Here is a 25,026-nt window from a genome sequence, read left to right as displayed (position 1 = left end):
TTGCTGTATTGCTTTGTTTTACTAAGAAAGTTTTATTATTTTTGAAAATGATGAAATAAAAACTAAATTGCTTTATTGAAGATCCATACTAAAAAATATACAAAAATACAAACGTAAAGGTGTTCAATTAATTGTTCGATCTGAAGCTAATAGGCGGGGTCTCTTCAGAGTGATTTTACATATAAGATTCATATTTTCTAAATGACTTCACTGCATATGCAAATATGCATACGTCATATGCAAATATATGTACACATAACATACACCTATTTGCATATGAATATATATCCCAAACACGAAATCTATGTTACGCAAAAATTCTTAAAATAGAATTTATCGTTGGTAAATAAATAAAAGAAGCTATATTACATTAAAAGGCGATGATACAATCTATGCGAAACTTAAAACATTACAACAATCAGAAATCATTACTAGAAAAAACTTAAGAAGATAGAAAATTATACAGTAATGAAAAAAGAAAAAAAAAAGCGCACAAATGTCAAATGTCACAAAAATATAAAAAGATGTTGCGACTCCTTTTCCCAGTCAAAGCAAATTTTGAAAAGTGCACAACATTCCTATGGGAAGTAATATATAGTAAAGCCAAATAAAATACTAGAATATAATGAAATATACGGAGCAGAATTGAAAACGTCAATAATAATAAAATAAGTTCAATCGAATCGAGAAATGAAAATTTCAAAAAATTAATTGCAGTGGTCCAATTATGCCGCATATATTAAATTTATTGAAAAGGTAATTTATATTTTATAAAATTCAGAATTAAATAATCATTAAACTTGCGGTCTGAAAATGGAATTCCCTAAAAACGGCTTTGTAAAGACGTTTCGTCAAGTTATGTGCCAAGTTTATTCAAATAAAACTCCAAAAGCCGCATTGCCATAAACTTAGCTTTCATCTTTAGATAAAATATGAAAATATGAATATTAAATTCTGTTGGATTGCTTATTTTCACTTTCCGTTTGAAACACGATAAAATGTGAACAAAATACTGCTTATATATTTTTAAGCTCTTCTCTCTGAAATACGAAAACATTTTTAAGTATCTGCAAAACAGAGATCTTGAGGTACGTGTATGTAAAGAAATAAGAAAAAGTAGAGTAGTCTAAAAATATGAAGAATCAGTAGTTTTAATCTTACAGGAAACCTCTAATTAATTAGATTACTTAATAAATTTAATTCATTTGTTTAACATATTTGAATTTAAACAGTACAGTCAGACTAGTAAACAAAATTGAATGATACTAAACTGAAATATTGTTTAACTAGATTAAGAGAAGCATTGGTGATGTTCACCATTAAATAGCTCTCAACCAATTTATGCAAATAACGACATATTTTCTGCAAGGACTTTAAATTATTATCGTTGAAGTTTTAGATGCGTTTAAATATCTACTAGAGGAGAATTAGATGTCTTTTTAACGACATTTTTCATTAACGTAAAAAGGTTATGAAATTCTACTTCAATTTTCAATGCGCCAAGCATGCTCAAAATAAGAGAGAAGTATTACAGATGTATAAGGATTGGATTATTTAATTATGGCAAAGCAATACGAGGGCTATCTGTCTAAAGAGAGGGATGCCTTTGTGGAGGACTTTCTAAGGGCAACTGGCTCGTATATACGTTACACATGGGGAAAACCACGAAAACGCCCATGTAGCAGTCCGTTCGCGGGATTCGAACCTCAGACCGAGTTACCAATGTCATTACCACTCGGCCGCTGGTGGACTACAGATGTATAAATTTATTTTCTTTTTACTGTAGTCATAATGCATTTACATATGTATAAATGCATTATCACTACAGTAAAAAGAAAAGAGTTAGATAAAGCACTATGATAATAAAAGATCTTCAATTCAAGTTTCGATTTATCGCTATCGTTAAAACATAATATTGCAATATCTGCTTTATTTTCGTGTATAGAAATTTCCATTAAATTGAATTTATATGATAATTGTTATCTACAAAGTAATAACATTTAATAGAATGCACTCTGAAGCGTCGAACATTTTCCATTAATTATTACATTTATTTTTATTTATTTACATTTCTTTATGTATTTATTTTTATTTGTTTATTTATATTTATTTATTGTTACATTTGGCTTTATTTTATTTATTTATTTGCTTATTTTTTTATTTATTTATTTTTGTTACATTTTGCTTTATTTATTTATTGATTTTTAAATGCATAATAATGCTCATTTTAAGATGATTATTTTAAAGTAATAACTTTTAATAGAATATACTCTGAAATATAGAGCAACAAATTTATTTTATTTATTTATTTATTTATTATTGCATTTCATTTTTGTCTTATATATTTATTTGCTTACTATTACATTTAATTTTATTTATTTATTTAGTTATTGAGTTTTAAATGCATAATAATGCTCACCTTAAGAAGATTGTTTCTTTGCAGTATAGTAGTCATGAAATTTAGTACCTCATTAAGATACGATAACGGAATAAATATGTATTAAGGGGAGATCATAAAAGAACTTTCTTTGAAAATTAAACAAATTTCATTAATTGTTTAATATTTTTGTTAAAATACAGTTTTATTTTCCACTAATAAAATAATAATTGCATTATTATTATGAATCAGAATTCTTTTAGGTAATAGAGTTAATTCCAAATATATTGAATTTACAGACTTTTTTTTATTTACAAAAATATATAAATTATACAAGCAAGCCTCATTACTTTCATCTTTTCAAACACGAGGTATTGTACCATTACATATTAATAGCATATCATTTTTCGTAATGAGAGCGATATAATCATTTAAAAAGTACTTTCTCTTGTGGGACTTAAATATGGCTAAAACTATTAAGTTACTCTTTCAAAAAACACAAATTCATTTATATAAAAATAAACTTCTAAATTAGCTAATTTTTTAATTAATCACAAATCTTATATATTATTGATAGTTCCTTTCAGAAGAAGTATTCAAATTTTGCTGCTTCTTTTGAAATCATTCTTCAAGATTCATTCATTCCTGCTTCAAAATTTAAAAAAAAATCATAAATTATCTCTTAAGCTGTAATAAATTCTACAATTCAGAAATGAAATCTAAAAATTCAACTAACCTGATTTTCTTTATCTTTGCTTTATGTTTATAAATCCTTTTCCTCCATGACAAGATAACCATTTATTTCAACCTAAAAATAAAACAATATAAAGATAAATTATTTTTCTTACTCCTAATCAAAGATACAGTAACTACTAAAATGACTAAATATATATGACATTTCAGAAACGATGCTAAAAAGCATTTATTGCTGAAATTATGCACATAGTTTATTGTAATTTTTTCGCTTAATGTCATGGGATTAAAGTCTAGTAAGCCAATTGTCGTAGCAAACATTCTTAATTATTTCCGTAAGCGCTGCATAGCAAAGCTTTTTTCTTCGAGAAATAAAATTTCAAAATTTGCTAATTATTTAGAAAGTGATTAATGGCATGCCAAAGTATTCACTTAATACTGATAGGAAAATTAATGTCCTTTCAGATCTCAAGGGAAAACCTCGTTCGAGGAAATTTTCGAAAAATCTGCCACAGAGATATATGAAATTTGAGTATTAGACAAATCCATTCAAGCTAAACGCATCATTGAAGCATAACCTGCGATGATCTTCGGAAGTGGCATGCCGTTCCTGTATTCGCTTTATTCGTGATAGTCCTCCCTTTATTAGAACGCACTTCCCTTTGGTGAATTCGCCATGATAACATTCCATTTGAATGCAGTATTGTGACTGCAAAGAAAGATGTTAGATATTTTTAACATACTCCGTGAGGCAGCACGGATAATCCAGGATAGTGTTTGCCTGCAGATCTCAAAAGATTCATTAACCGTCAATCTCTACAATCCTGTAGATTTTACTCAGGTATGGCAGAGCGTGTTCTTGCAACTTCCGCGATCTGTTTACCACACTCAAGTTACCGAGGCCTTTTTTTTTCAGACTTGACTCAATTTGATCGTCACAGTTGATGAAGGATAGCGCTCCTACGTCAACTGATGTAGACTTGGTTGAAGAAGACAGAACCATCTATGTTTCAATCCAAATTATTGCTCACCTGTGCAAGTGATATCTTGTGTTTGGTGTCGCCCGGTCAACCCAGGGCGAAATTGTCGCCTGATCAAATTTCAACAATTAATTGTCGCCCGGTCAAAATCAAAATTGTCGCCCGGTCAAAATCAAAATTGTCGCCCGGTCAACCCAGGGCGACAATTGTGGTGCTCACAGTCTGGGATTAATAATACAAATTCAATGGTAGATGGCAAGCATCCTCCAACAAAGAGAGCATAGTAACATCATAGACTGTTCCCCACTGTTGATCAAATAGAGACAAACTTCCAAGACATCCTTTGATACTTAACATCAAGGACATCAAGGGACATGTAACATTCCCACAATCAAGGGACAGACAAGACAGTATCAGCACGCTCTTGCCGAACTTGAACACGCCACCAAATAGACGAATGTTCTCTAGTCACTGAGAAAATTGATTATTTAACCCAGAAGTTCTTTGATCTGTCTAGGAGCAGTTCCTAGCCAGAATGCCGGAAGTTATCCCCAGTCGACACTCGGGCGAAACCCCCTTGGGGAAAGGTATTTTGAGCTAAATGAGGTTTGGGGTTCTCAGAATGTCCTAGAATAACAGTATTTGAAATCTGACTGAGCATGAAGCTACCGATTCTGACGCTATTTGATTTACTCAGAGGTTAGTTTCCAGTTTTGAATGAAATAAATTTTAATCATATGATTTTAAGATGTTCGAAACTTTCTCATCAAATCACTATTTTAAGGAATTTAATGTATTCAAGTAATTTATGTAATTTAATTGAAATAATTTAGACAGATTATCAATTTATTTTATATTTTTTAGTCTGTATATCTTTGAACTAATTTTTTTAAAGGAAAACCTTTCTAATAGGCGAAGCTTTAGCAAGAGCTGAGATTATATCAGTTAGAAAAATGTAATGCTTAAAGAAAAGAAAGTCAATTTATTCATTCTTATCAATAAATACTGTATACCTTTCTGCCCTCCGAAAATAAACCGGGATTTTATATAGAACACAAGCAACATGCGAAATATGGGGTTCAAATCCACAGCTTTGGAATTTAGAGCTCTGTGACGATCACGGAGGACTACAAATTATTTTAGTACAATCAAAACATGAGTGTCACTGGAAAATAAAACAATATAATGAAATTTCAACAATTAATTTGAAACTTTTGAAAACTTGAGTTATATTCTCCCATTATTGTTTTCCTCAGAACTACGAGAATTGGAATATGTATTTGAAAATACAGATGTTCATTCAGAAGAGAGTTATAAAATTTGTTTAAAATCAGCTCTAACAAACAATTTGTAAAATTAATAAACAAATAAATTTTCTTGATAATTTATTGTGATCAAATCCAGCAAATGAGTAAGTTTTACATACATTCTTCTCTCACAATTATTGATACTAATTTATAAAAAGGTTTCTTTAAGAGCAAGATCGCTCTGTTTTCAACCGAAATTCTTTAATTTTTCATTTTGAATCAATACGAAAGATTGCTGTCACGTAGCCTTCTTGTATTCTCCTTTAAATGATATTTTTATGAAAAATTACCAGCAAAACTGTATAAAAATTAATTTATTATGGACCTTTATTAGTTAATGTAAGTTTAAAATCTTAAGTTCTATTAAATGCTATAAGTCGCATTTACTTTGTACTGATTTTCAGTTTTTCAATGCTTAAGAATAGTAAAAGGATATCAAGTACAAAGCAATATAAAACATTTAGTTGCTCCGGATGTAATTAAAAACATGAAATTTATTTGTATTAAGATATTCTTCGCTCCCTTCTATATATAACGGCCAGGCGACAAATTATGATACTTCTTTGATCTACTTCACTTTCGTTTTGAATAACAGTTGAATTGCTGCGCAATAAAAGTGTTTCAGAATAGACAAGTCACAATTCGAATTCCAGCAGTTGACATAAAATGACCATTCATTTGAACATAGAGTGGGCTTTTGAAGCTACAGGCTGAGTATCATTTAGTAGCAATGATACATTCTTAACCAAGAGGTATGATTCTCAATAAATTATAAAACCACAAAAGGATTTAATATGAATAAATGAATTTTACATTGATAGCTGTGCGCCTGTGTAGTACTTAACAACTAGACACAAAGGCAATTATTTTCTGATCAGAATAACTATTGCAATTCATTTAGCCATGACATTTTCCTAGAAGTTATGTAAGAAACAGTACACCATATGCTTACAGAAAGCAACTACAAAATAATTTTATACTTGTTTCATGTATTATGAATAATCAAGAAGCATTTTTCAGTTAAGTAACTTAAAGCGCTTAGCTGCATAAGTTGATTGTTATGTAAATAAACTATTAAATATATTAAGTTCTTTGTAATTATGCATTCACTCAAAAATTTATCATTGTATATTTGCAAACACATTTTTATGATATAGTTTATTTTCAATGTATGAGTAGTGTTTTGTCATACATAAAAACCTGCTTTTTTTAAGGGCACCCTACATATTTCCGAAACATTTACATGTAAAGTAAAAAAGAATTTGCTTCTCCAAAAGTTTCAGTGTGCTAGTCCTTTTTATTTCTTTGTACGATATAAAGGAAGTATTGTAGTCACTAATAATGTAAGAATAAACATTTAAGTGAAGAAATACCTGGTACATTTTGAAACTTTAATAATCACAGTTTAAGATTATAAGGTATTTCTCCCGCCTTCTTGGCGTGCCTTCGTGGTGTGGTGGTCTGCATACTGGGCGCATATGCCAGAGGTCCATGGTTCGATTCCAGGTGAAGGCGTTGGTTCTTTTCCAACACTCCGGCTTTAAAAAAATAACTAATGTCCCTACAGTGGCGCCCGAACTTAAAAGGGTGGTGGATGATGATTCTCCACACCCAGGATTTGGCGATTTTGTTCTCTAAAAAACCCCAGTCGCTCTTTGGAAAGATTAGTATATCAGGTATTTCTCCCGCCTTCTTGGCAGGCCTTCGTGGTGTGGTGGTCTGCACGATGGGCGCGTATTCCAGAGGTCCATGGTTTAATTCCCGGTTAAGACGTTGCTCTATTTTCATCACTCCGGCTTTCGATACCTAATGTCTCTACAAGAAAATGAACGGCATATTTCTAGAATAAAGAATTTGATAAATTTAGAAAGGATCGAAAACTCTTGAAAATAAATTAGCAAATTTTAACAACTGAGTATACAAAATACTAAATACAGTAAGGAGATACCTAGGGTACATCACGTATGATTCTACTGTCTCCTTACCAACTCTCGGAATCCTTACTCGGAATCCATTTCACCTAACACTGTGATATTTTGTATGCTGTCATATAATTCCAAGATTTATAAATATCGGTAACAGTTTATTAACATGAATTATGCTTCTTATTATTATTCGAATAGCAACAGTAATTTAGCAGACTTATCGAGAATTCAAAACGAAACCATCGAAAAATAATACTCATAACTCACTTACTGTAATTGCACTACAGTATACTTTTAGTTTAATTAACACAACCCTTTTCTAGCACCGTATATATTATGTACATCGACTTAAGAATTTATCGGGTACAACTCTCTGGTATTAATTAGCTGGCTGAAATCCAAAATCGTTATGTGTTACTGAACATGGTTTCACTGAAATAGCATGATTTAGTAATTTAACGATTTAGCGAAAAAGGAAACATTACTTGGAATACCGCTTAACAAATTCTAAACATAAATATTTTCCCTTCTATGTTTTGTGAATTTGTTAGCCATCAACTAATAGTGAAAGCTTGATAGTTATAAATTTCCACGTTGACAGCAATTGATAACTCTCAAAGTAAAAGTGATTGTTTATTTTCTGTACACACATCTTGCTAATGGTAATTGTTTCCTTTAACATTTCTGTATTGTAATTACTTCTTCCTATTAATTAAGCGACAGGTTTATCTACTTTATATCATCAATATTCCTTTCAAGTTGCGTCTTCAGACATGTAGTATCATGTCTTCAGATTTGTATTATCAGTCCCTTTGAGCACAAATCCAGCGAATTAAATAGTGCTAATATTTCAGTTGCTACATAAATCCTTCAAATTATTTAAATTTGCAGCTTTCTTGTTATACAGAATTACTACAACATTTGCTCATGTGTGACATCACTGACTCTAGTCTGCTCAAAAGCAACTACTTTGATTACGGTTTCTTACTCCCAACTTCTGTAAGTAAGTGACGTCAGCTTTGAGAAGAGCCAAACCTTATTTCCCTACTGATCTTAAGGTTGTGCTTATTCTTCTCTTTTTTAAACATAATAACCCTTTAGGACGCTGAATAAGACTTCTAAGTCTACGTGATTCTACCCTGGTTCAAGCCAAAGAGTTGTCCGTAAAGGCATATTTATAGTTTCCTCAGATGCAAAGCGAATATGAGTCAGTTCTCATTTAAACATTGTCTAAGAAGATGTTCTACTCTTTAGGAAGACAGCTTATTGTATTTTGCTGTAATACAGTACCACCCAATACAATCTTAATCAATGACAAATTACGAGTTCTTTATATATGCCTCTACATTACCTTTCCTTCTGTCTTTCGCACCAACAAACACACATATATAGATACATTTATAAGATAAAAAATAGGTAAAGCTCAGTAAACCTAAAAATAGGTTAATTTCAAAATTGTAATTTAAACTAGCAGTAATCCTTAATTTCCCCTCTCTGTTCAAAAAATCGTAATAAATTTTCTGAAATGTGTCATTTCTAGATCATTCCATCTCAAATGGTTTGCGTAACGCTGAATCATATACCTAATTTGGAAACTAAACTCAAAATATCGAAACCTGAGACCTTTCTCTTAATAAGCAACCTAAACCAAAACGTCCTCTTGATGAGGTTCCCTGCTGAATAACTGCGCAGTTTGGATTCATTTCCGCTTAACCGCTGCCATCGATTGTCCTAAAAATATAATCTGTATACAAAATTACGGGGTGTATAGAGCCCTCACAATGATGTTCAACGAAAACGAATATGTGTACTAAGAATTAGTTATCAAGGAATAAAATTAAGTGTGGAATTTTCAGCTACGGCTGTCTTCGAGTGTCATTTCTCTAACCACGCAGTAGAACCTGTCCAAGTTATAACGCAGAGAAACATCGCCAGTCCGTTGCAGCTTTCTCCACGTCATCTTATTATATTTATTAGAAGATATTTACACGTATAGGAAAAAACATATATATATATAGTTCAAAATGCGTAATTTCGTTTTGACATTTTGCGTCAAACATTTTAGATGTTTTTTGCACTTTTCAAATTGCTGCCAACAAATATTATCGCCTTCTGTTATATTTAAAGAAATTAAATAATGAAGAATCTGCATAAATGTATGTATTTTTCTCGTATTGTGATAAAATAACGGTACCTAGAGCCATCACATTTTGAATAACGCAATCGTCTACTGAATATAGGCATATGGAAAACCTAGTTTGGAATTTGGAATTTGTTTTATTGTCGATTTCATATTTTGTAACACTTTAACGAATTTTTGATTAACAAACTCAACAATTTCAAAGGGATCAATGGCAACTGTAGGGAAGAAAAACATTTAAACATTTTTGTCTCCAGCGCGATAGAGTTTGCATCGGAAATTCTAAAGATATACTCATTTTAAAATCATTTTGCGATATTGCTCTTGAATTGAATTTTATGGTTTAACTGCAAAGAATATGATGCTTAATAAATGAAGGTATAGCGCAAAATGTTAAAAAAACTCCCCTTTGGGCGTAATGTAAAATCTGAAAACAATCAGATATTTTTATGTTTTTAGTCCAAAGGGGTATTTGCCCTGAAGGACAACTAATTTCGTTTTGGCATTTTGCGTCTAAAACATTAAAAGGCTGTATCACTTTTCATATCGTTGCCATCATATATTATCGCCCTGGTTTATAATTAAAAAAATTAAATAATGAAGAATCTGCATAAATGTATGTATGTTTCTGGTATTGTGATAAAACAACGGTACCTAGAGCCATCAAAATTTGAGTATCGCAATCTTCCATAGAAGATGGGCATGTGGGAGCCCTAATATGAATTTGAAATTTGTTTTATTATAATACAATTCAGATTTTGTAACACTTCAACGAATTTTTGATTAAAAAACTAAACGATTTCTAAGCGAGCAGTGGCAACACTGTACGAAAAAAAAAAACTTTTTTTATCTCCAGCGCATGAGTCTCTGTATCGGAAATTCTAAAGTTATGATCATTTTAAAACTAATTTGCGATATTGCTGTTGAACTGAATTTTATAGTTTGAGTATGTAGAACATGATATTTTATATGTACCACTCAAAACGTTAAAAAAGCCCCTTTGGCGCAATTTAAAAATCTAAAACCTTTCAAATTTTGTTATTTTTATATTTATTTATTTATTCGATTTTTCTATACTCAGTGAACAGCAATTTCAAATTCCTAAACTTTGTTTTTTATCTAAAAGCCACTGTAAAACTTTTAGGCAGATTTAAGTTTACTATTTCTTAAACTGTTATCTGAATGATCCATGAGAAATAGTGTCATATTTAAATTGCAATTTCTAGAATGCCATAAATTTATTGTTATTCGCGGCATCTACATGCAACATGATTTACATATGCTGTTTGAAAAATTATCTCAGTCGCCTTATGTAAGAGATAGCCTCTACATTCTTACATTCTGGCAAATTGACAAATTCTGTCGTAACATCTAATGAATTCTGAAAATATTCGTGACCAAGCAAGAAAAGTGTCTAAATAAATATTCTTTCTTATTACATTAAGGTAATTCTTAGAACAAGAGTATAGCAAATTAGTTATTCCTGTTAAAAACCTTAGAAACTGCATTGCGTGTGTTAACATCGACAATTAATTAGTGATTCTAAATCTAAGATTTTTCGGTACTCATTCGTTAAAAATAGCTTTAAAGAATTTCCGAATTCTTTAAATAGCTATCTGATTGTTAAACACGTGCTGCTGCAGTTAAAAAATATGATTAACGATTACATTTTTAAAAAATAAGGCTATAATTAGCTTTCGTACAGAGGAGCACCTCATAGTTTGTATTCTTGAATTAAATACAAACGCAGTGCAGAATTCGCAGAAGAAAATTTGAAAAATTCAACGGTACAAGAAAGAGTCATTAAACAGACTTTTCTTTTAGTAAATTTTCCTTTCGTTTAATAACACTGAAAACGGAAATGTGATGTACGATAAAAAACACTTTTATGTGCTTTTCGAGGCTGAAATATCTGCAAAATTTGTTTAAGTATTGATTAATTTCAAACAGTTTATTCGAAACTATATATTCTAGAAAAATTCCTATATATTTTGCATACACTGTAATACATAACACTAGGGAAAACAAATTGAAACTATGTGCATATTTATTAATAAATAGCAGCCTTCTTTTGAAGACTTAGTTTTTCAGCAGTTCTTGAATATAATGGATACCGGCAAAAATTATTAAATATGCATTTAATTATTGCACAAATTTTATAAAATGATTAAATGCATTTTTAACCGCTCCTCCTACAACATTGGGTTATTTCACTTCATAATAGTAAAGGAATAAAACAGTTTCTGACATCTAGCATATTCCATAGGTTCATTGGTATGAGATCAAGCGATTGAGAGGAAGTGGAATTGTCTTTAGGCTCACTTTCATATTCTTCATACCAATCAACAGTTTTTAAGGGAGAATGTAGGCTTCAGCAGGCTGATGAACAAGACCTGCACGCTCTTTGTGATACAAAGCTTCAAAAATTAGAGAAGTTTCATCAGTCAGCGGTCATAGATAACGATGTGAAAGTCGAGAACAAGTAGTACTCCCAGACACTTTCACGACAAGCCGAAATGTTACTTATCTATCTCCATGCTTCATTTTCGGTCTGACACAGTCTAATTTCGTTGTGAGTTTCCTATTATTGGGATTAAACGTGACTTCCTCTATCTCATAATGTGAGTATTAATGTTGCGTGAAAAAGAGAAACTTAGGTTAGTGCCTCAATTCGAGCTGCAAAGTACCAGCATAATCTCCTTTATGCAAGCAGTACTGTAAGCGGACCAATGTAGGCGACAACTGCTTTACTTCATATCTTTCTTTTCTTCTTTATTTCGAATCATACTGATTACACAAACTTTCGTTTACCGTTAAAGAGACAAATAAGGAGACTCTCAGTCTACACACGTCGATAAAGCCCTTGCAATCATAACATTGATTAAGATTTTGCAAGCTTCTATTCTGCAATACTTTGGCCAAGCCATTACTAAATGTCGAGCAGAATATTGCTCAAAGTCTTTCTTACCCAAACCAGGCTCCAGAATTGGGTGATATTTACTTATTTTTGTTCAGCGTTTTAACATGCATCATGAGTGTCATTAGTCGGCAATTATACGAACTCACGAAACTTTTCAACCATCTTCACCATCTTCATATAGGTGTATACATATTATCTTCTACGATTTCTCGTCTAACACGCAGTTGAAGAAGTGAAGTGGTAGCTGTTCTGCCACGAAACTACGATTACAGTTCTAAAATATCGGCACAATGCAATATCTTCATATGCGTTTTTAAATATTTCTGTAGTTCTTATCGCCCTTTACAAAGTTTAAAGCATAGCTTCACATAAAGTCTTTATTCTATTATTTGTCAATTCGTTTCAACATACGGTACGTATAGTATACTTTCCAGAAACAAACTAATGATTCAAGATGACCACAACATGTTTTAGAAGCCATATCTCTATGAGACGCAAACAAATCTGAAGATGTTTCTAGTTTATTTGAAACACGTAAGCATGTTTGATAATGGGAAGTTCCTATTACTAAAACGTGTTAACATGTAGAATTACTATAAATAAATTTACTGATGAACTGGTAATGATAATAATGATGAAAAAATTTTAATATTATTGGGATAATATTAGATAGAAAGATTTACTCTATGACAAAACCAATGACGCATTAAGAAGGAATTAACCAAATGAAAAAAAATTCGGTAGATGTAATACATATGTTTGGAAGAAGAAACGAATAGTATTAAATAGGAATTAAAGAGTTCATTTAGGAAATACTTCTAGTGTTTATCTACTAAATCAATAATTTTTTAACCCACCACAGGTCCTTACAAAAAGCTATTATCGGACTTGCCCTTGGGTCATAAATTTGGCAGATGACTTCCTTCCAGCGGGAATTTTTGCAAAGCTCTCTCCAGTTTTCGAGCTGGATCAGAGATATCTTTGGAGGCGCCTGCTCATCAGATCCTAGCATGCTGTGTTTTGAAGATATCTGTCTATATACCTGGCCCAAAAATATTTGACAAGAATAACGCCTATCGTTAAAAAATAATTGCCTTATGGAGTTGAGCATTATCCTGTTTAAATGTAAGTCCAGAGTGCCTCCGAAGAAAAGATAACCTAACAGGGTTTATAATATTGTCGACGCATTGTGGTGCTGTAACAAAGGCATGCATGATGACTAGAGATCCACCTATGAAATAAAATGGCAAGCAAAACAAGGACTCCTTGCTGTCACTTTGCCTTATGGGTCCATTCAGATCAGTATCCCACTGCTCTCCTGGCCATCTCCAGGCATGTTTCCGCTGGTCATCGTGGCTCACTTTGAGGAGGGATTCATCTCTCAAGACAATTCTACTCCTTTCAGAGAGATTCCAGATCGAATATGTTCGGTACTACTGTAAACACGCTTGTCGTAATTAGAGTAGTACGCCTCATATGTAGACTCCGTTCTCTGAGTCAGCTATTACTGTTTTTTGTAGCAACCGGTATAGCTCTTTGAAGATGAAGAATCAAGTACTTCAAGAGCCACTTTAACGATCGTTTGATGCTGTCGTTTTATCACTTCAGTAGATTAATAGCTGCGTTCTTGAGGCTGTGCTCTCTTTCGTTCAACTATTCATTCTAACATCGTTGAATGGAAGCATCACTCTGGCCCAAATGTGTAGCGATCCTTCGAATTTCCCATCTTGCTTGTTTGAGTTGATTGAACGCCTATTATGAACTGATTACATGTGCTCACACTATACGCGAAACTGTTTATGGAAGCGTTGGTGCAATTGAAGTGAGTAGTTGGGATCTAGTTCTAATGGACATATGAACTAGACTGTTCTAATGTACTAAACTGAATCTCTTCTAATGAACTAACTGTTCTAATTTGGATTTCTGTTGTTTTGTTACCACTCTGAAGTTCAGTTGGGATATCCTGGAGCTTACACTATTCATTCGTCTGGTTTAGAATCTGATAAAAGCTGTGTATTTGAAATGAAATTTATTCCGTCAGATTATTGAGGATTTACAATTCACCAACTTATACATAGTGATCGTTTTAATTCAAACATACTACTATGACTAAAATGTATTTAGAATATTTCCATACTACACAAAATTTCAATTTATTAGTATGTATTTAGTACATTCTCCTCAAAGAATTCCCTTCCGACTTCAATGCGCCTATTTGTGCTTGGCGATTAATTTCAAAGTCACATATTCAGATGCCTAGAATAGTCACACAGCTACGAATTTTCTTGCAAACTAAAAACTAAAAATTTTAAAATATAAAACGTTTCATAATCAATATTAAAACCAGCTTTAAATCCTAACGCTATTGTGTATATGTTCGATATTTTTCATAAACTTTATCATAATTAATTTAGATTGTGTTTTGTAGTAACAATAACCAAATATTATTTTGGATTTAAAAACATGAATAACTAGAAATGTAATATAATTTTCATATGATTAAATAAAACTGATTCTTATTATGAAAGGTTCTATCTTATTTTCTTATAGTGTACATATGCCATGCAAAGAAGAATAAACGTGATAATTTAATGAGGTGCTAAACTGAAAAACTAAACTAAATCAGATTGGAATTTCCTTTTATAATTGTTCCGTTTCTCGCTTAGATTAATTAACTTAACTTCAATCAAGTTTCTGTTCTAATTCATAATATACATTCACTATGTAAGCAACGTAAGAAATTATTATTAAACAATATAACTGATTTATATCTCTTCCTCATGCAACACATACATTGCAAAACAATACAATGTGTTTATCAGGCACAATACTCATCGCAATGGCTATCATTTTAAAATTTGATTGAAATGGAAACTTTTTGCGACTTTAGATACTTATCTGAGCATCCATGAAAAATAACAGTAAGCAAATTAGCATATTATATTTAAAGTGAACATTCTAATCAATTAGTTTTGTTTCTTATCATCTTCTAATTCCTGATTCGAACAATATCCTCGAAGAATAAAAACGACGAAAGTAATTATGAGCAGAAGATATATTTTCTTTTAAAGTCTCTGCAAATTGCCCCACGATGGTCTCAATTTGGAAAATAATCACTTCGAAGCCATTTTGACTCTTTAAAAGAATTTGAAACGAGTGAACATTAAGAAAAGTATTTTTTACTCATCAGAACAATTTTAAACTAAAATTAATGGTTTTAGATTTTAAATAAATGCAGCCTTCCCCAACCATTAGATTCATTAAAATGAACTCATTAATATGAATCTCGAGGATAATCATGTAATGAGTCGTGTTCTTCGTGACTTAAATATTCCGAAAACCGCGGAACTAATTTTTTTACTATTCTTGAAGAAGTAATTTATTATCTTGATTAAGCAAATCTAAATGGCCAAAAAATGAGTAAATTAACAATAAACAATCCTTTTAATCTCGGCTTAAGTGCGGATGTATTTTTCATTGAATTGTTTAACCTTTTAATTGCACTAAATTCCTTCAAATTGAGCTCTCATAAATTCCACGGAATTTTAAACATTTGATTATGAAATGTAAAGATGTATTTCAAGTAAATTTTAACAAACAAGATAATAAAGAATAAAAAATAATTAAATGGTTCGAATTTCATTATGCTTTTCCCCCAAAAAAATAATGACTTAGACGGTGGCTTTCTTAAAATATTTTTTAGAAATTAAAACAAAACTTCAGTTGCCAGTAAAGGTAGATATGCAAAATTTCACACAAAATGGGGAAAAATTATAAATTAAGGAAATCGCCCTGAGATCTTTACTTTTTCAGCAAATCTAACTGGTCCTATTGAGGAAAAATACTTTAAATTGAATCAGTTTTCTTGAATGATTTTAAATTTTGCTTTCCTAACTAATGAAGAGTTCGAAGTGGAAAAGAATAAATTTACGCATAATTAAGTTACTCAAAAAGTTAATTAAGATAAATGAACAATCGTAATAAAAATAAGAAAGCTATTGATTGGCTAATTACGTAAAAGTTATTCTAATTAACGAGCTTTTCCTCATGCTAAAATATGTGTAGTCTTACTGTTTTGCCTTCTGTACCAGAATAGGTGAATGAAAAGAGTTTTAATCTCAGTAAGTATCGAAATTAATAACATCAATTTAAAAATAGTTTCCGGTCTGTCTCTAAAGGACGCCTCTGTTTGCTTCCAGTATGAATGATATCTTCACCAATTGGTTAGTTTCCTCATCACCGTAGTATATTAAGTAATGTTTTGTGAAATCTATGGAGCGTTAACACGGGGGTTTTGCAATCTTAGGTGACATAAGCCGACTTCTTTGCTAAGCAACCGAACTGGTATAAAAATTTGGTCTATCTTTTTAACTGTTCTTTGACTTCTCATGTATCAGCTAAACTCGCATAACAGCCGATCAGGCATACAGAAGGAAGCACAAACAGGCATTCGGTCGACAAATTCACTGAGCAAGCTGAACATTCGCGCATCCTCAAATTCACTTTCCCACGCACGCTGTTGTTTAAATTCTGTCCTATACATACGAACAGGATTAATGCCTTCTACTCCGTTAGGATTAAGACAATAACGACTGCTACTCAAATGGTGTGTGTTTAATGACGCTGACTGCAATATCGAACGCCCATGTTCAAATGCTACGTATTTTTATAAATGTATAGTGTATGCGCGGCATGAGGACACTCAAAATATACGGAGAGACGAAAGTTCTCTCTAGAGGCTTGGTTGTACGGAAAGACCGGTGGGAGACTCTCGAACCCATCCGCATGAGTGATCTCTTTCAAAATTGGAGCAGAACTGTGCAAAGTCATACTTTTATCTATATAATGCTCAAGGCTCATGTCAAAGACATACGCAGTCTTACTCTCCTTGCCATGATAAAATTCGTGGACGTATTCGGAGTAGACTAGACAACAACAACACAATATAGACGACTAGACAATCGTGTGAACATTCCCCAACTGACCTTGATTTTAAAACAATTTTCAAAACTGTGAATTGTAAAGCATTTGAATTTGCATGTTGTCTGTTATTTGCTGGAGAAAGAGAAGCAAGTTTAAGAATTATAAGTTGTAAATTCCTATCTAAATTAATAGTTCTTGAAAGCTAGAATACTTAAGAACTGCGTACAAGTTCTTGTGTGTAAATGACAAGCTCAAACAATGGTTAAATTACCCGTTATTTCAACTCAAAATGATAACAGATGGCCCATTCGTGGACTTACAATAAGCCTCCACTTGGGCTTTAACTCAAGATAGAAATTACGAAACTAATTTAATACTAACTAAAATCAACCGAAGCTCTATAGAAATACCTAAATAAACTTGGTCCTTATTTAAGAATACTGGCCAATATAGCAGGTGCGTAACAATAGCCGAATAGTACTAATATTAGACCTTTAGCAACAATTTCGTCGGAAAGCAGAACACACTCTCTTAACCCTCTACTAGGTTCTTCTAAGGTCTTGTAGTGAACTGGCCAAGACGTTTTTCTACCTCATTTACATAAAACGTAATCGCAAAACTGTTTCTGGTAGGAAATAGTGGTTGGGAAACTAGAAGGTAAAGGGAAACGTTATTCCAAAATAAAAATTATTATTAGAAAACTAAAATAACACCGTACAAAGTTTTTAGTTTTGTGTTTTAAATCAAACGTAAAATAAATTTGAATTGCTTTTATTTCCGTTGCTTTTAGTTATTGTTCTGGCATTGCAGGAAAGGCTAGGACAAAATTTCTTCCTCCAAAATAGAAAAATAAACAAGTTTTAAATTAAACAACAGCTAGTTTAACCTTGTAACTGACCTTAAAAGAATCGTAACAGTGCAATATTTGAAGAAGTACATGTGCAGAAAAATACCTTTCCAATGAACGGAGAATAATTTTATACTGCAGACTTTGTTGAAATTAATTTTTCTTCAGCGAACTAATAAAAATTTTATACTGCAGATTTTGTTAAAATTAATTTTAAGATTCTGGTAGTAGCGTTTAAATATAGAATTTATTAAGATTAATTGTAATATTGCGTTACCAGTAGTATAAATATTTTGTTGGAAAAACATTGTTGTTGTTGTGACTTAACTCACTTGTCTGACAGTAACATCAGAACAAGCCCACGAAATTTGTCGTGGCAAGAACAACGTCCAAAACTCGTGGACTGAAGCCATAAAGCAACTAACGAAACAAGGAAAATTGTTTTTTTCTGCTTATAAACTCTGAATTCAGAAAAGCTCAATGTACAGGCAAATAGAAGGCTAAGTTGGAAAAATATACGTCAATAACTATAACAATATATATTTATATATTGTTATTGACAATATTTTGTTATAAATAACAAGATATAATAATATATATTATTATAATAACAATATATATTTTGTTGGAAAAATGTTGTTACTACTTATCTCACTTGTCTGACAGTAACATCAGAACAAGGACAAGACATTTGTTGTGGCAAGGACTGCGTCCAAACATCGTGGTTTAAGTTCACTGATTTCAATAGAGATAATTAATTTTCCTGAATAGTGCGTGTTTGCCTTTTGGCTCCTTTTTCCTAAGCTGTTACTATGCTCGGCCGTATTACGTGGCTTTGATAGCTTCGCTAGCTAATTTAACATTAGGGGGCCAGTTAGTTAGAAATTCTGTTAATTTCGGTTAAATCAGTTTAGTTAGTCATTGGTTAAGTTCTTATTTCTTACATTTTTGAGTTCAAGCCCAAGTGGAGGCTTTGTTATACGTCCGGAGAAAGGGACCATCTGTCAGTCTTTATTTTGAGCAATAAAGGTTTAACCCTTCTTGAGTTTAACTTAAGTTTTACATCGTTTCTGGACTTAAGCGATTATTCGCTTAGCAGTACTAGTTTAGTTATGCAGTAGCACTAGTTCCGCACAGTTATGCAGCAGCACTAGGCTCCTCCACAGTTACTTAACAGGTAACAGGGAGGAACCTACAAAGTGATTCAAGGGAAAAAATTTAATGCAGTTTAGAGACAAATATCTCTTCTGGGCTAACGTCTCTTTGGACAAATAAACTTTAAAAAAAATCAGGCAGCTCGTAGAAATTATAAGGTATTTCTTTTCAAGTCAAATTTGACGCAGCATCCCGTCACTTCGGCACCGGAAATGAAAGGAAAGAACGATAGGGCAGAGAAGGAAATAGTGAAATAGGCAAATGCAGCCAGCAATATTCGAATAACTTCAATACTCCAGGTGGCATCTCGATGAAATACTCTCATTTCAGTTCGAAATAAAAACTAGAAGCACGTTATGACATTCAGGGAACAGAAAAAATTCAGCTGTACTAGCATTACCTGTCTCCGATCCGAGTTGTAAGATCATTGAACACTGGTAGTTTCTGTAGCGCTCCAGTCTATAGCAAACATAACATGACTGATGAAAAAGAGACGGGCGTTTTTAGAAGCTTAAGGCAAAATCCAAAAAACACTTTAAACAAACTTTAATTATTAGGGAAATAAAACGGTGCTGTAATTAAAACAACTATAGTTCAATATAACATTCATATTTGAAAGAAAATTTCGCCAGTAAAATTATTAAAGAGTATATGTTTAGACTTAAGCTTTGTGTAACCGCATTTTCGGCGGCTGCATTTTAGTTGCAATATCCTTTGCTGTTTCCTTATGTCTCCTTAGGGAACATAAATCCAGACCGAGTGGAAAAGTGGAGCTGTTATTAATGAGTTAAAGGTATTATTCTTTATTCCTTATCTCTTTGACAAGAGATGTGAACAATTTTGACACATTTATCAAAATACATGACTTACATTAGCCCATGGCTCATAGTAGAGCGAGTAGAGTTAGAAAACATGTGCAAGAGGAAGAACATACGAATGTCCCAACGCATCCTGCAGCTGGAAACAAAACCCTGACAAATATTGAACCATATTTAGTTGGCAGAATCAAAGCTTCAAACTTATAAACTTTTCTCGACCACCCACATGATGCGACAAAGTTTGTCAAACACGTCTATGTAAGTAACATATTTCTTAATGTAGAAATTAGGAAGATATTCTGTATTAGGATAGAGAATCCATTGCTTGCTAATCAGGATATTAGAAGGAATCTAAATGGCCATAATATGAAGGCGTTAAATGACATTGTGAAGACCGTAATCGCTTTCGTCCTGGCTATTAGTGGCAGATCAGTTCTATAAATATTTAAGTTATGCTAAATCTGACTATTCATTGACTTGAGTACTTAAATGAATTATCGTGGGCGGAAATTATTCGGCTTAACCCCCAGACAGAGCTCTAAACAAGGTAAACATATTTTAGCTTTATGCATGGAATTTAAGAAATGCTTCAAATAATAACCGATGAATACGTGGCAAAGAAGGAATGCAGTACGCTATTAAGTTAAAGCTAGCAGGAAGGAATACGTAGATTATTATTTAATTTCCTTAGATTTATTCAAGAAAGTAAAATTTTGAGCTGAGTGAAATTCAAGAAAACAATTTAATTCGTATTTTCTAATGAATAAAAACACATTAATTTCTTTCTTATTGCTAACCTGACATTCTTTTATTAAAAATCAGATTTTTTTTAATTCCCTTTATATGTTTTCTTAAATATAATGGCCAATTTCCTCTGCTGAAATATGTTCCACTGTTGAAATGGCCACCCCTGTCTGAGCATTGGCTGAACGCTGAACGCTGACAGTTTGATCCAACCAATAAGATGGTTACATGAGTATAGTTTTATAGTTATAGCTTTATAGTTATAGTTTTCTTGACGTATAACGTGAATACCAGGAATTTCCTGAAAAACTGCTCCACAAACACTTTGTCTCTCCTTAGCTCTGTGTTTTCTGTAACTCATTAGAATGAAATTCCCCACTGATATATGATGTAGCTACTCCATGACATGTTCCACCATAAGTAACGAAACCACAACCAAATTTTAATGTACACTGTACATGAATATGCTAGTAACACTTAAAGAAGACTAATTAAGGAATTATTAAAGGAATTTATTAAAGGAATATCAGATTAACAAAGTAAAAAAATATGTATTTGCAATTTGAGAATTAATCAAACAGTTTCAGTGTAGGTGATATCACGTAGTTTCTCCATTTCCCTTTCTAATATTTTTAGACTGTATTTTTCATGAAAACCTACTAGTCCAGGTTTACAAAAGAGATTAATTAAATAATGACATTAACTAGTTAACTACATAGTTTCGAAATTCTTTTATCTGCTAGCATTAATTCTCTACTCATTTAAGATTTTGAACACTTAAGTTTCCTTTTTTATTAAAAAGTTATTAACTAATTCAAAAATAAGAGATAACGAGGTCATTAATTCTTACACTCACAAATCATTATACGAATACATGTTTACAAATTTTGAAGCCTGAAAAACATATGTCTGCGATGTTATCGACATACGATGGCCTGTAGGTGCTTCGTTTTTCACCATGAGATATTCTACGGCGATATTTAAAACAGATATTTTCGACGACGATGTTTTATACCATGTTGTTTTAAAACCGTGATTCTTTCTCCTTGCTTTCTTTTTTTCCACGATGTTTTGCAGGACTATCTTTTTGCCTTGCGTTGTTTCTTTCTGCAACGGTTTCGAAGTTTGTTTTGTTTTTGAAGATGTTTCAGCCTCGACATTTGACCTTTAACCATTTCGAGGGGTATGCATCTTTATCCGAAAGCAGAGATATATGCATTATACCTATAAGAGGGAAACAAAGCATCTGCTTAAGATGCTCTGTTTCCATCTGTAGACCTTAAAGAAAGATGTCAATCATACATATTTCCGTCGGTTATTTTCGCATTCGTGTGGCGATGCATACTATTCGAAATCCACTCAGAAATAGACGATTTACGACAGCTGAATTTTTTATTCTCTCTTAACAGCACCAGTATCATCTTAATGCGCCAACACATTCCATAACAAAATCTTCTTATTTCGTCTCTTTTAGCTGCTTTTACTTTTTTAACAGATATTTTCTCAGCATCCTGTATAAGTTATTCGATAAAAATATAAGCAAATGAACTAACTGAGCATCATGATTACCTGAGCCTAACACTTTCAATTTGATCGGATTTTTATCAGTTAAGTACCTTAACCTTCCAGCACGCGCGCGTCGTATTTTTTACGACATCCGTTATTTTACCGCGGTAGGGAAAACGACAGAAATGATTGAATATTTATAATATTTTTGTTAAGAAATAAACTGTTAATCTTATTACTGCAAAATACAAATGATATCACATTTAAATATAAGTAAATTATTTTTAAGTTTTTATGTTAGTGAAATGGAAATGCAATGATGTATTTTATTGTAGAAAATTTAAAAATTTTTATTTAATAATTATATTTTTAAATCGAAGTTAATTTTAATATTCACCAAAGACAAGTGTAGACAATAAAACAGGAATATACCTTGGTAGGAAAAAAAAGTCAGTTTAGCAATACTTACTTCTGCAAGGAAATTTATTTCTTACTGGTTACAAAAACACACTTTAAACTAACTTTAGTGTTTTTATTTATTTCTAAAATATAGAAATAAAAGAAAATAAGGAATAGAAATCGCTATTGTTCTCCCATCCAAAGGTTTCTTCTGTTCCTTTTCTTCATCAGATAATTCTTGAAGAATCCGAGCAAAATCAGCTGGTCGCACATATATTTTTTTGGCCATGAAAACCGATGTAAAATTTACAGAGCCAAATGTATTCAAATTAAAATAATACACGGCAGTTAATAACACAAAATTACAAAATATTTGAGAAAAAAAAATATTTTCCGAATTTTATAACACGACCACGCGCGTGTCGTAAATTTTATGAAAACGCTGCCACGTAGCACAAAAGCCCAGTTAAAAAGGAAAAATTCAAATGACTAACTGAATTTGTCGTAAATTTTGAGCATACGCGCGTGCTGGAAGGTTAAATCAAGGTCAATAATTAACTGCTTTGCGTTAAAGTGCAACTAAATTTCCTTTTCGCAATTTCATTGATATTATAACAGCAGTATTCTTAATTTTCCCATAATATTCTTAGATAGTATGAATAAAAGCTTCGAAACTAAAGTGTATAACGTCTGTAAATTAACAGGCTTCGAACAGAGCTGTTTATTTCAAAATTAGTTACTATTATGGCCATCTTGATCCCATGCGAAATACGTCACCGTAATACGCTAAGCCTTTTATTTGTCTGCACATCGAGCTTCTCTGCATTAACTGTCTATAAGCTGAAAAACCGACTTCTGTTCTTCAGTTGTTTTATGGCTTCAGTCAAATACTGTCAACACGCTAAATCTATTTGATAGCATTAGCGTTTAAATTCGGTTATTATTTTACTCGTCATGATTAATATCGATTATTTACGCACGATATGCTTTAAAAACGTACGTTATAATGACCACTTTTTGTCAGAATTATTGATTTTACTTAACTTAATTGCTTACTACATCATGCGTTGTTGTCACAGCAGTCAATCTGAAATAAAAACGTAATAATGTTCGGATATATGAAAGGAATGAGTATCTGCTAATGATTATTTTGCAATAATATTCCAAATTCAAATCAGCAAATGCGATTTAACAGCACTAAAGTGGAGTATAATATTCCTTTCTTGAAATGTATTTAAATACTAGTTATGTTTTTCCCCATAAATACAGTTAAAACGAATAATAATAATAAAATCAAATTTTCTACCCATCAGATTTATTGAATTATTTCCTTACCTAAGTTATTTTTATATTTATCGACTAAATTTTGTATAGTCTAAATATTATTTTTATCTATATATCAGGAATTCTGACAACCAAAATGACATTCACTTAGTATAAAACTGTTAAATGAATTTTTAGATTCAATAAATTAGAAAAGAAAACAATGCAAATCTCAATCTCTATATGATAAACTCATATGATGCAGAAAATTTTCAAAATTATCTTTCTGTCTAAACTGTAACTGAATCATCTTAAAACACCCACCCAAGTACTGGCCTCGCCCGATGCTGTTTGACTTCGGTGATCGAACGAGAACCAGTACTTTCAGCATGGTATGGCCGTTGAGATCTTAAGACACACTTCAATAATAGTTTTCTAGGAGAAATTGGCTCTTGTTCATAAGCTAAACATTATGAAAACATGCAGCCCATCCATTGGCCAGAAATCAGGATCCAAGATGAAGTAACAGTGTTCAGCAGTTTTAATTTAATTTTTACCTTTATCATGATTCCCTTGCATTATGAATGGCAAGCATTATGCAGCCTCTTTTACACTTTTATGTGTCTGTTACCATTTTTATTTGTTGCTATCCTCTTTCATGCTTTTACGTGTTTGATATCCTTTGTATTTATTCTCATTTACTTTTATACCTTTATGTGTTTATTATAATTTTTATTTCTTGTGAATCTCTTTCAGAAATTCTTGTATTTGTTATCATTTTCATTTGTTGTCATTCACTTTCCTACTTTTATGTGTTCGTTATAATTTTTATTTGTTGCCATTCTATTTCGTACTTTTATGTGCTTGTTTGTTATCAATTTTTTATTTGTTGAGATTCTCTTTCATACTTTTATGTGTTTGTTATCATTTTTATTTGTTGTCGTTCTCTTTCATACTTTTATGAATTTGTTATCATTTTTAATTGTTGTCATATACTTTCTTACTTTTATGTGCTTAATTTAGAAACCA

At 31.8% G+C, this 25,026-nt stretch overlaps 1 protein-coding gene across 2 annotated transcripts in view; it reads right to left on the bottom strand.

The window, feature by feature from the left end:
- LOC118193453 (uncharacterized) overlaps positions 1-25,026 on the bottom strand; it is a 917,076-nt gene that overhangs the window by 783,432 nt on the left and 108,618 nt on the right. For both annotated transcript variants that reach the window (XM_085817668.1, XM_085817667.1), the window contains exon 2: positions 3,114-3,185. The gene's annotated coding sequence lies outside the window, so the exon portion shown is untranslated. The remainder of the gene's footprint in view (positions 1-3,113; positions 3,186-25,026) is intronic.

Source organism: Stegodyphus dumicola, chromosome 5 (genome assembly GCF_044657685.1).
Source record: "Stegodyphus dumicola isolate Sdum_Otavi_A_Nest chromosome 5, ASM4465768v1".
Taxonomy (NCBI): domain Eukaryota; kingdom Metazoa; phylum Arthropoda; class Arachnida; order Araneae; family Eresidae; genus Stegodyphus; species Stegodyphus dumicola.
Note: the sequence above shows the minus strand (reverse complement) of the source record. Positions and strands in the feature narration are given on the sequence as shown.